The 10,837-nt window shown below is 39.4% G+C and overlaps 1 protein-coding gene across 1 annotated transcript in view; it reads left to right on the top strand.

Annotated features, from left to right (window-relative positions):
• The first annotated feature begins 383 nt into the window (after positions 1-383).
• The window catches only part of slc16a8 (solute carrier family 16 member 8), an 83,385-nt gene continuing 72,931 nt past the window's right edge, over positions 384-10,837 (top strand). The window contains exon 1 of the mRNA XM_041237816.1: positions 384-866. The gene's annotated coding sequence lies outside the window, so the exon portion shown is untranslated. The remainder of the gene's footprint in view (positions 867-10,837) is intronic.

Below are 10,837 nucleotides of genomic sequence, written 5' to 3'. Positions count from 1 at the left end.
CGAAGGAGGAAGTAATGAACTTTTCAACAGGATGGAAAAAGGTATGTCTCAGCTTTTAAACGGTTGTGGTAGACCAATGTGGGAAGGAGGTCTATTGTCTCGTTCTAAACAGCAGCAAGCATTGGAAGGGGTTTAAACATTAGCCACAGATAGGCGTTATTTCATTCATGTCTTTATAGGTTGGAACATTCACAATGTACAGTACAGTTTTTGCTGATTTCCTCCAGGATTTGTTTAGATGAACAAAGTTTGAAAAATGAGAATATATTGCAGGTCCAACATACTCCCCAGAGTTATTGTTTAGTCCTGTTGCTCTGATCATTGCCCCCGTGACTCAGTAATTCTGCTGTACTGCAATTAAGAGTATTAAAAGATTGGTGCGTGGTTGGCAGTCTACTCAGAGGAGGAAAGTTGTTTATTCAATTAATAAAATACCTGCCTGTCAGAACTGAGTTAAGACTTTCTGTGCAGGAGGGACAACAAATACAGGCTTCAAGCTGTTCAGTGGTAGCTAGGGAATTAGAAAAACTAAAACCATGACGTGTAGGGGCCAAAGAGTGTAGGGGCCAGTGGAGAGAGGAGCTGGGGGAGCTCTGTCTGAAGAGTGCAGGGACCGGGGGAGAGAAAAGCCAGGTGACAAAAGTTTTGAGGGAAAGCTGCCTGTCTTCACTGCCACCAAGATGAGGAAGGCAGTCTAGAGGAACAACTGATGTATATCTGATGTTGTTTTAAACATAAAACTTGAAGGCAAGCCAAAGTCTGGACTTGAGCAACCACCACTGGCTATTACAAGACTCTGAATCATTCAAACAGAAAATCTCAAGAGCGAACTTGAACTGGAGTCTGGTACACGAAAGCAGCAGCAGGTAAAAAATACTCTCAACAGATTTACGAAACTCAGTCACGCTACATTTTAATACAGGAACTTTTTATTCCTGGTTTTATTTATTAGATATTAAAAGTCATGGTTGTCTTTAAGTGTGTCAAAAAATTCCTGATCAGATTTAAAACCATTCACTGATATGGAAAGTGCTTTCTTTAAGGAGTTTGATGCACCCATTGGCCACTTGTCTACAACATGCCTAATTTTAAAGCTAACTGTCTCCAGGTCAAGATTCACACTGTTGTACTGTGCTTTTGCGGTCCAGTTTTTGTAAAAATTGGTCCAAGCAATATAGCTACACATTGAAAACATTAAAATCATTGAAATTACAAAACAAGTGCTGAATCTACCCTTGATCACACTGTTCTCACCAAAATTGGTATGGTGGATTGTTGAAACATGATAGCTTTGATTTGACACAATTGAATCACTTAGAGGCCTCATCTATAACGAATACTGACCCTTTTCACCCCAAAAAAGAGTCAATTTTGACTATAGAATTTACATTATATGGCCATTTTTAGTCTTGTAATAAAAACTGTTAAACACAATGCTTAATTCAGAGTATAGACCTGAGTGCACAGGTCTTCCTCCTCAATGTGGGGAAGCTATAAAAAAGGCTAACAAGATGCTCGGATACATTGTGAAAAGTGTTGAATTTAAATCAAGGGAAGTAATGTTAAAACTGTACAATGCACTTGTAAGACCTCATCTTGAATATTGTGTGCAGTTCTGGTCACCTCGCTATAAAAAAAAGATATTGCTGCTCTAGAAAGAGTGCAAAGAAGAGCGACCAGAATTATTCCGGGCTTAAAAGGCATGTCATATGCAGACAGGCTAAAAGAATTGAATCTGTTCAGTCTTGAACAAAGAAGACTACGTGGCGACCTAATTCAAGCATTCAAAATTCTAAAAGGTATTGACAGTGTCGACGCAAGGGACTTTTTCAGCCTGAAAAAAGAAACAAGGACCAGGGGTCACAAATGGAGTTTAGAAAAAGGGGCATTCAGAACAGAAAATAGGAGGCACTTTTTTACACAGAGAATTGTGAGGGTCTGGAATCAACTCCCCAGTAATGTTGTTGAAGCTGACACCCTGGGATCCTTCAAGAAGCTGCTTGATGAGATTTTGGGATCAATAAGCTACTAACAACCAAACGAGCAAGATGGGCCGAATGGCCTCCTCTCGTTTGTAAACTTTCTTATGTTCTTATGTTCTTATGTTCTTATATGAAAGACAATCTGGGCATATCAGAGTCTCCCTGTAGTGCCCTTTAATGTTTTATGTAGTTTTTCCATTTGCTCCCCAACATTCCGCTCTTCCAAAAGAATGGTCCCCTGTACTTAGTGCTGCACATCTCTAATACAGAAATACATTAGAAAAGTATGAGCAACACAAAATATCTGCAATGTTAAAACTTTCTAACCTCATGTTTTATATTACCATTGTGTACTTTTTACAGAAACCTCATTTAAAACAATGTAGTAAAAAAATATTAAATATATATATATATATATATATCTATATATATATATATATATATATATATATATATATATATATTATATATTAAATTATTATATTCTTATTGGTTTAACAATGCAAAACTAATTAGAACTCTAAACATAAACATTCTATGACAAATTAAATTTAGTCTACATCATATTAATTTAAATCACAGTTAAAAAAAAAGGAAATTAAGAATTACTATCAGTGAGGGTGATCAAATAATCACTCCCAATAATTTATAGGCTATATATATAGGATGTATATATATATTTATACCTAATATATATATATAGAGAGAGAGAGAGAGAGAGAGAGAGAGAGAGAGAGAGAGAGAGAGAGAGAGAGAGAGAGAGAGAGAGTGTTAGAGATTTGTTATATATATATATAGATAGTAAGCACATTTTTTTTTATTTGTAGTGGATTGAGTACAGGAATTACAATTGAACTGAAAACAAAACTACCTATAAGAACTTCGGAAGGACTGCTGTTCTGTACGTAGTTTATCTTGGATTTTGTTTCACAACTGTACTATAAAATAAAATGTGTGTGCTGTGTGTGCATTAGTATTGTAATTTACGTGCTGGATTGAGGCTCTCGTCTCTTCGGGGGTGTTACATGTACAGTCAGTGCAAAAGGTGTAAAAGAGCATACAAGATCCTGTGAAAGAGCATACAAGATCTTGCAAAAGAGAATTCAAGATCCTGTAAAAGAGCATACGAGATCCTGTGAAAGAGCATACGAGATCCTGTGAAAGAGCATACGAGATCCTGTGAAAGAGCATACAAGATCCTGTGAAAGAGCATTCAAGATCCTGTAAAAGGTCATTCAAGATCCTGTGGAAGAGCATACGAGATCCTGTAAAAGAGCATACGAGATCCTATAAAAGCTCAGAAGCTGTCGAGCCTACAAAAAACACTGGCACCATACTAGCATCTTCCATTCTCCACCCATGGTCTAGTGGAGATCCTAAATTAGGCTTGGCTACATGGGATGCCATCCAAATTTTTGTTCGCCATGTTGCGCACTTCACATGTTGTTTAAACCTGTCCTCACAAGTTTTACTCGCAGTTTATTCAAATTATCATGGTTTTTGTTTTTCTCATCTTTAGAGTCATACATTATAGCTATCAACTTGCGAGCGAAATAGATCATTTCTTCCTTACAATCTCCCCCGAGCGATACAAGATCTTTAAACATGTGTGGGCCTTTTTCTTGAATTAATTAAAAAAAAAAACATTTTTCCTATTCCAAAAAACAAAGATGTTGAGTCACATCCAGTGAGGGCACAAACAGCAGGAAGTATATTACAAAACACTACAGACAACGATTGACATATTTCATGAACTGGAAGAAAACAATACAGGCCTGTTGTAGTTGTCACAACTCCTGCTTCAATCCAGAATTCATCAAGATGTTCCATCTGGGGAAAGTAATGAATTGCCAGAACTAAACCATCAGTATCTGGTGTCTTAATGATAATTCTCCCTTTTCTTCCAGCTTCACCAAAAACACTGTTTGCATGCATGGCGTGTAGAAGCATACGAGTGTCAGCTTCTTCATGTGTACTGAATAATTCCAACACTTCTTGCACTCCATTAGCAGTGACACATTTTGTGACCTCGTCGTCAGAAAACCCACCAGACAGTAAGAGTATCCTATCTGGATTAAATGAAACATGCTGTGGAGTGTTTTAAAGTATATAAGAGCTGATGAATCTCGACAGGGATTGCTTATTAGCAGCTACATTGATGATTTTTTTTTTCATGGAGGAACTACTCGTCCACCAATAACCTAGTATTGTTTGCTGCTTCCAGATCCTGTTTCTACACACCGTGCTCTTTCCATTGCTTTCACAGATGCCTCATTATCATACCTGTCAAACACATCTGCTTCTCAAAACCTTTGATTAACTGATCGAGATATGCAGATGCCCATTCATAAAAGGTTTTGTGGTGCCTTTGTTGTATGCTGACAGGCTGGTTTATTGCTTCTTCCTCCAGCTTATGTCCAAGTTCAGCTTTATTAGATTTTCTCACAGTTCCATCCTCATGAAATAGAGATGTAGGCACCAGTCCGATAGGGTGAGCGAGCACACTTTCCATAAGAACATAAGAAAGTTTACAAACGAGAGGAGGCCATTCGGCCCACCTTGTTTGTTTGGTTGTTAGTAGCTTATTGATCCCAGAATCTCATCAAGCAGCTTCTTGAAGGATCCCAGAGTGTCAGCTTCAACAACATTACTTGGGAGTTGATTCCAGACCCTCACATCTGAGATATTGGAGCTTCAAGATGTTAACATCTTCATGATAACTTGCAATAGTTCTGGACTTATCTGGGCAGCTGTTATCTTTCCTTGTCTGTGCTGAATCTTAGTCTTTTTACTCATGTCAGAAAAGGTTTTTATACCTGATCTCTTAGTAAGAGTGTAAAAGCTCTGATTCTGTCCTCCTGACAGGTAACAATTACACTGAGCAGTGGATTTTGAATATATGCACTGGCAATGTACTCCAGTAGATATATTAATAAGTACATCTGTATGATTGTCTGTCTCAGTGGGGTCTGTCATGTTGTTTCTTAGATGGCAGGGAAGGTCCAAAAAAATGTTTCTCGTCTCTTTTCATTGCTGCAGGTATACTTTCTTCATGAAAAGTCACACTGTCCGATTTTAACATCCCACTACGGACAGCCATCATTCGGCTGTACTCTCCCATGATTTGCCTAGTTATAGTGTCCATCTTATGAGGGAAGACTTTTTCCTTGTCAGTCCAATCAAGTATTCCACCATCACTTTTAGAGTCTCAAATGACAGTCTTCTCTACTCCTGTGTCAGTCCTATACTATTAAATGTATCTGTTTTTTCACAGAAAGTAAACTGCCCAGTTTCAAATGAATATTTTACCTGTTGTGGAAGATGTAACATGTCAGTATATACACAGACATCCATCTGGCATAGCTGGTACCGTTAGCAGCATACAGATAAAGCAACATTGAACTCTGTGCGCATGTGCAGTTCCCAGTTACCTTCACTCTCAGCTCGGATGTTCATAGCAGTAACTGCACAGCATCGATTAACAAAATTTAAAAGTTGGTGACATTTTACTGCCCCACTCTTTACATTCATCAGAAAGTGGCGTGAGATATTGGAGCTTCTAGGATGGTGTGTTTTTGGGTCATCATCATGGATAGCTTCTTGTGTGACCGCCAGCTGTTGCCAGTCTGATGGAGGAATGTTTTCCGAATGCCCTTCACTGTCACACCACTTAAGGCATGCAGACAGACAAGGTTCCACCAGAGCTTCATATGCTAAGATTAAGCTTATTGCACGGTGAAACTGTTTGCCTGCAAGCATTTGCTCCACTGTGGCAGGTAAATATGCAACAGCTGTGTAACTTGTTTGATTCTGAGCTATTTTGTGGTTAAACCTTGTCCCGAATGGGACGCCTTGTGTGTTATAGGTGTATTTTTGGGGTATTGGGAGGACATTACGAGACAATATCCTCAAAAAGACTCAACCAATGTTAATTTTCAGCTGTTCAATGTTCATTTTCAGCTTCCCGCCCTCGTAATACTGACTTACAAAGAAATGATCGTGACATTTGACTGCTTTCTGGTTGTTGCTGAAAAACCAACGAGCCATTGAATGAAATGTATTTTTCCCCATCAATGCTTTGACAATTGATGTCAACATTGTCGTCACCCTCATGCACCAGGTATCCACTAGCATCAGCTGGGATGATTCCATTGGGATCCCACACACCATTCCTGATATTGTCAAGTTGGCTTTGGACTGTACTTATCATAAAGAGACGCAGTTCATCATAGCTCACACAGAATCCATAGGAATGCAGAGTATCTATGAGGGAACGGGAGCCATATTAATCATGTCATTGTACAGCTATTCCAAGATGTAATGGCATGTTGATTTTCTGGCTGTTAAATATTATACATTCCGCAAGTGAAATAGCTTTATGATTCATTGATGGTTTATCTTTGTCTAACAAACTGTCTGAGCAGTGGTGGCACTATTTCCTCTGATGACACCTGACTAACTTCTGATAGACTAGGGTATGCCTTTGGTATTGTGATGTTGGCTATTTATTCCTAAGCACTAGTGCTGCAGTATGCAAAATCTCTTCTAGATTTCTATTAACAGAAAATGTTGACAAGATCTGCCAAGCTCAAGTTGAGATGTCTGTACTTTCTGCTTCAACTCATTTGCTACTCATGACTAAGTTGGATTTTCCCTGACCATGCTGAGCCTCAATAACTACATTTGGACCATAATAATTTTCAAGCTTTCTCTGGAGTTTGCTGGTGCTATAGGATCCTGGTTTGACCTTGTCAGATAAGAGCTTGATACATCCTTAGAAGACTACTTAACAAGAATACCTTTCTGTTTACAGTGAGGTCATCGTTGTCACAGATGGTTCTGGCCCGTCCCTTTTGTACTAGAAGTATTAAATCCTTTTGCATGGAAGGCCTTGGTTGCAAGAGTGTGTAGTTCTTTGATGGACCCAGATTCAGTTAAAATGTGTTGCTCACTGACGATGGGAATGAGAATGCAGAGGTGGGAGCCCAGCTAACAAGATTGAAGTTTTTGCAGGTATCAGGCTTTTAAAGACTGTCTCCCACACCTGTGAGCAGAAACTGACTCACTGAGAGCAGAAACTGACACAAGCCTGTCACAGCTACTGGAAGCATGCTGATCCTTGGGGAGAAAAATTGAACATTTGTGAAACTGCACCAAATATTGTAATCATTGTAATGTGTTTTAGAAAATGTTTTTTAGCAGCTCTGCACAGGCCTGTCGTGGTGTTCGCAGAACCAGCCCAAGCTGAGCCTGGCGCAGAGTTCCAATCCTGCTAGGAACGGGCTGAGCCTGGCGCAGAGTTCCAATCCTGCTGGGAACGGGCTGAGCCTGGCGCAGAGTTCCAATCCTGCTGGGAACGGGCTGAGTTGTTAGCTAATCTAAACAAACATGTATTGATTTCAATAATCTGATACACTCTCTGTCAATAATCATAGTAATACTGCATGTACTCTGTTTCAAATAGACCTGTATACTTGGTAGAACGTATTAAGTAGCTGTTATGTACAGTCTGTGTAAAGCATGCAGAGAAAGGGCGGGCAGACCAGCTCTTGGCAGACCCTGATCAGAAGTAGGGAATTCTTTGATTTGGGTTCCAGACCTTGGTAGCTAACTTTCTGGAGTAAGCTGCTGAGCTGAGTGAAACAGGAACCACATACTGTGAAATAAATATATACATGTTCCGTTAGTGTTGATGTTTAAAGTAGAACAATAATATAAATATTATAATGGGAAAACTAAAGAGACTTAGAAAATGAGTGTACAGGGTAACTGGTTAAAAGAACAGACTTATAGTCAAGTCTCTTATTTATAGAAAGGAGCGAGTCCGATTTAAAGACGGGCTCTGATTTAAAAGCAAGTATTCTAGTGATGAAAACAGAATAATTGAATCAACAATTTAAAGTCTTAGAACTGCTGCTATATTTCTGGGAGCTGAACAAATGTATAGTTTAAATGACGGGGCAGTCATGCATCTTATTGGAAAAAGTATAAAGACTTGATCTAAAAGGAGCCCCTGAGTTAGAAGTAAATCTTTTATTTAGATTACAAGAATACAGCTGTTAGAATGTTGCATTTAAAAGAAACAAGACAATAAAATAGAGTATAAACTGTAACTCTAATAGTAAAGTTACTAAAGGAATACAAACGAATGTTTAACCTCGTTCTCACCTGCTTGTGGTACAGGCAGTGTTGAAGGTGATTCATTGGTGTTGGCTGATGAAGCGGGGTTTTTTCTGATGATCAACAATTTAACAGCCAAGATCCTCTCTATAATGAGCAATCCCGTTCCTATTAACGAACGGAAATACCTTTTGGATAACAGAAGATAGGAGTTTATCTTACAATAATAACACCGTGTAACAATTATTTTTTTTGGTTCCTGGGTAGTAAATGTTATTTCCTAACTGCTTATGCCTCAAAAGTATAGAAAATGGCTATTATTCCCCACAAACTTTGCTTTTGTGACCAGGACAGTGATATTATGAAATTTACCTATTTTCCAGAACATTCCAGATAGATTCAGTGCTGAGTAAACTTGGAGTAACTTCTAGAACTTTCTAGAACTTTCCAGTATTATAAATAGTAGTATAAATACAGGGGCCTTAAGCCCACCAGTTCAGTTTAGTTCCAGCTGCCTAAGGGGATACATATCTGCATTTTTCTGAGAGGCTGCAAGCATCCGGCAGACGCATTTTGCTATGTCTGCGTCCAATTTATCAAGACGAGCGAAAAAGTACTCAGTGGAAGCATCTGCTAAGATGTGTGAGGCCTACAAGGCATATTTCGGCATGCCTGTCGGGGATCAAGACAAACCCTGAGCACCTCATTTCACCGGCAAGCACTGCAAAAAAGCTCTGGAAGGTAAGATGGACAATTGTTGGTTGGAATTTTATGTTATAAAATTTGTTAAAATTTTTTAAATTGTAAAAGTTTTTAATTTTAAAGTTTCTACAATTTTCAATGTTATTGAAAAAATATATCATATATGAAAAATGTTGCGAGAATCTCTTACACATTAGTTATGGGTAAAATAAATGTATTTTTGTAGGATGGTACAGAGGGGAAAAGAGAGCCATGAAGTTCACTATCCCAAGAATTTGGCAGGAACCCACTGACCACTCAAGCAACTGCTACTTCTGCATGGTGGACCCTTCCAAATGTCGGACTGGCATAAATGCACCTGCTATCACGTATCTGGACCTTCCTTCGTCCATCGCCCCGGTGCCACACTGCTATAAGCTCCCTGTACCCACTTTAGAAGAGAACAGCAAGTCAGAGAGCGAGGAAGACATTGTAGATCCAGATGACAATTTCAGAGGTGGAGCTGAGGAGAGAAACCCATACTACCCCAACCAAAAAGACCTCAACGACTTGATTAGAGATCTTGGTCTCACCAAGTCCAATGCCGAGCTTTTGATGTCTAGGCTCAAGCAGTGGAACTTGTTGGATGAAAGTGTGCAAGTCGTAGATCAGAGGAAGCGTCACCAACCTTTTTCCATCTTCTTCACCCGTCAAGATGGGCTCTGCTTCTACCATAATGTGACCAGTCTGTTCGAGGCAATCGGAATCGCCTGTAACCAGAATGAGTGGCGCCTCTTCATTGACAGCTCATCCAGGAGCCTCAAAGCCGTGCTGCTCCATAATGGTAACAAGTACCCGTCTCTTCCTCTGGCTCACTCGGTGCACCTCAAAGAGGATTAGAACAGCATCAAGACCTTGCTGGACGCCTTGAAGTATGATGAGTACGGCTGGGAGGTCATAGGAGACTTCAAAATGGTGGCATTCCTGATGGGTCTCCAAGGCGGTTTTACCAAGTTTCCCTGCTATCTTTGCCTTTGGGACAGCAGGGACACGAAGGCGCACTACCACAGGCAGGACTGGCCACAGCGGACCGAGTTCTCTGTGGGGAGGAACAACGTCAAGTGGGAGCCACTGGTGGACCCCCGGAAGGTGCTGATGCCACCACTGCACATCAAATTGGGCCTTATGAAACAATTTGTCAGAGCTCTAGATAAGGAGTGGGTAGCCTTCAAGTACCTTCAAACTTCTTCCCTAAGCTGTCTGAGGCAAAGGTCAAAGCCAGTGTCGTCTTCGGACCACAGATAAAGAAGATCCTGGAGTGCAATGAATTCCCCAAGAAGCTCACTAGGAGCAAGGCAAGCTCTTCCACCAGGATATACTGGACTTTGAACGCTGCTACCAAGGACAATATAACGAGAACATGATGGGAGACTACATTTGGGGGCTGATTCGTGAAAGTGATTTACAGTATAATCGTAAATCTCGAAAAACTACTCACTTCTAAATCTTTTGTAATCATTTTTGTATTACTTTAGTATAAATACATGTTAAATTGGATTCATATGTTGTTTTTTTCTAACTTTATGTGAACGAAAAGACACAAATTCGCCCGTTTTCTCATTGGAAATAGGTACATTTCAAAATATCACTGTCCTGGTCACAAAAGCAAAGTTTGTGGGGAATAATAACCATTTTCTATACTTTTGAGGCATAAGCAATTAGGAAATAACACTTACTACCCAGGAACAAAAATTGTGTTACATAGTGTAATTTTCTATATATAACAAATTAATTAGAACCTGGTAGGAAGAGATGGGAATGGAAAGCGTAGGACGTGTTAATACGTTCAGTTAGATATTGGTTTGAAATAATGAGTATTGAACAATGCTTACAATAGTGTGTCATACTAATCAACCCTAAAATTGGCAAAAGCAAAGGCAGTCTTAAAAACCTGCTTTGACTGGATTTTGTATGAACAGTAAAGGAGGTCAGACTTCAGTCACTATAACACTATACCATTCTAATATGTTAACAGTAGCTTGTATTTAGATATA

Source organism: Polyodon spathula, chromosome 46, assembly GCF_017654505.1.
Source record: "Polyodon spathula isolate WHYD16114869_AA chromosome 46, ASM1765450v1, whole genome shotgun sequence".
Classification (NCBI taxonomy): Eukaryota; Metazoa; Chordata; class Actinopteri; order Acipenseriformes; family Polyodontidae; genus Polyodon; species Polyodon spathula.
The sequence above is the reverse complement of the archived record's forward strand: the minus strand, read 5'-3'. Positions and strand labels throughout refer to the sequence as shown.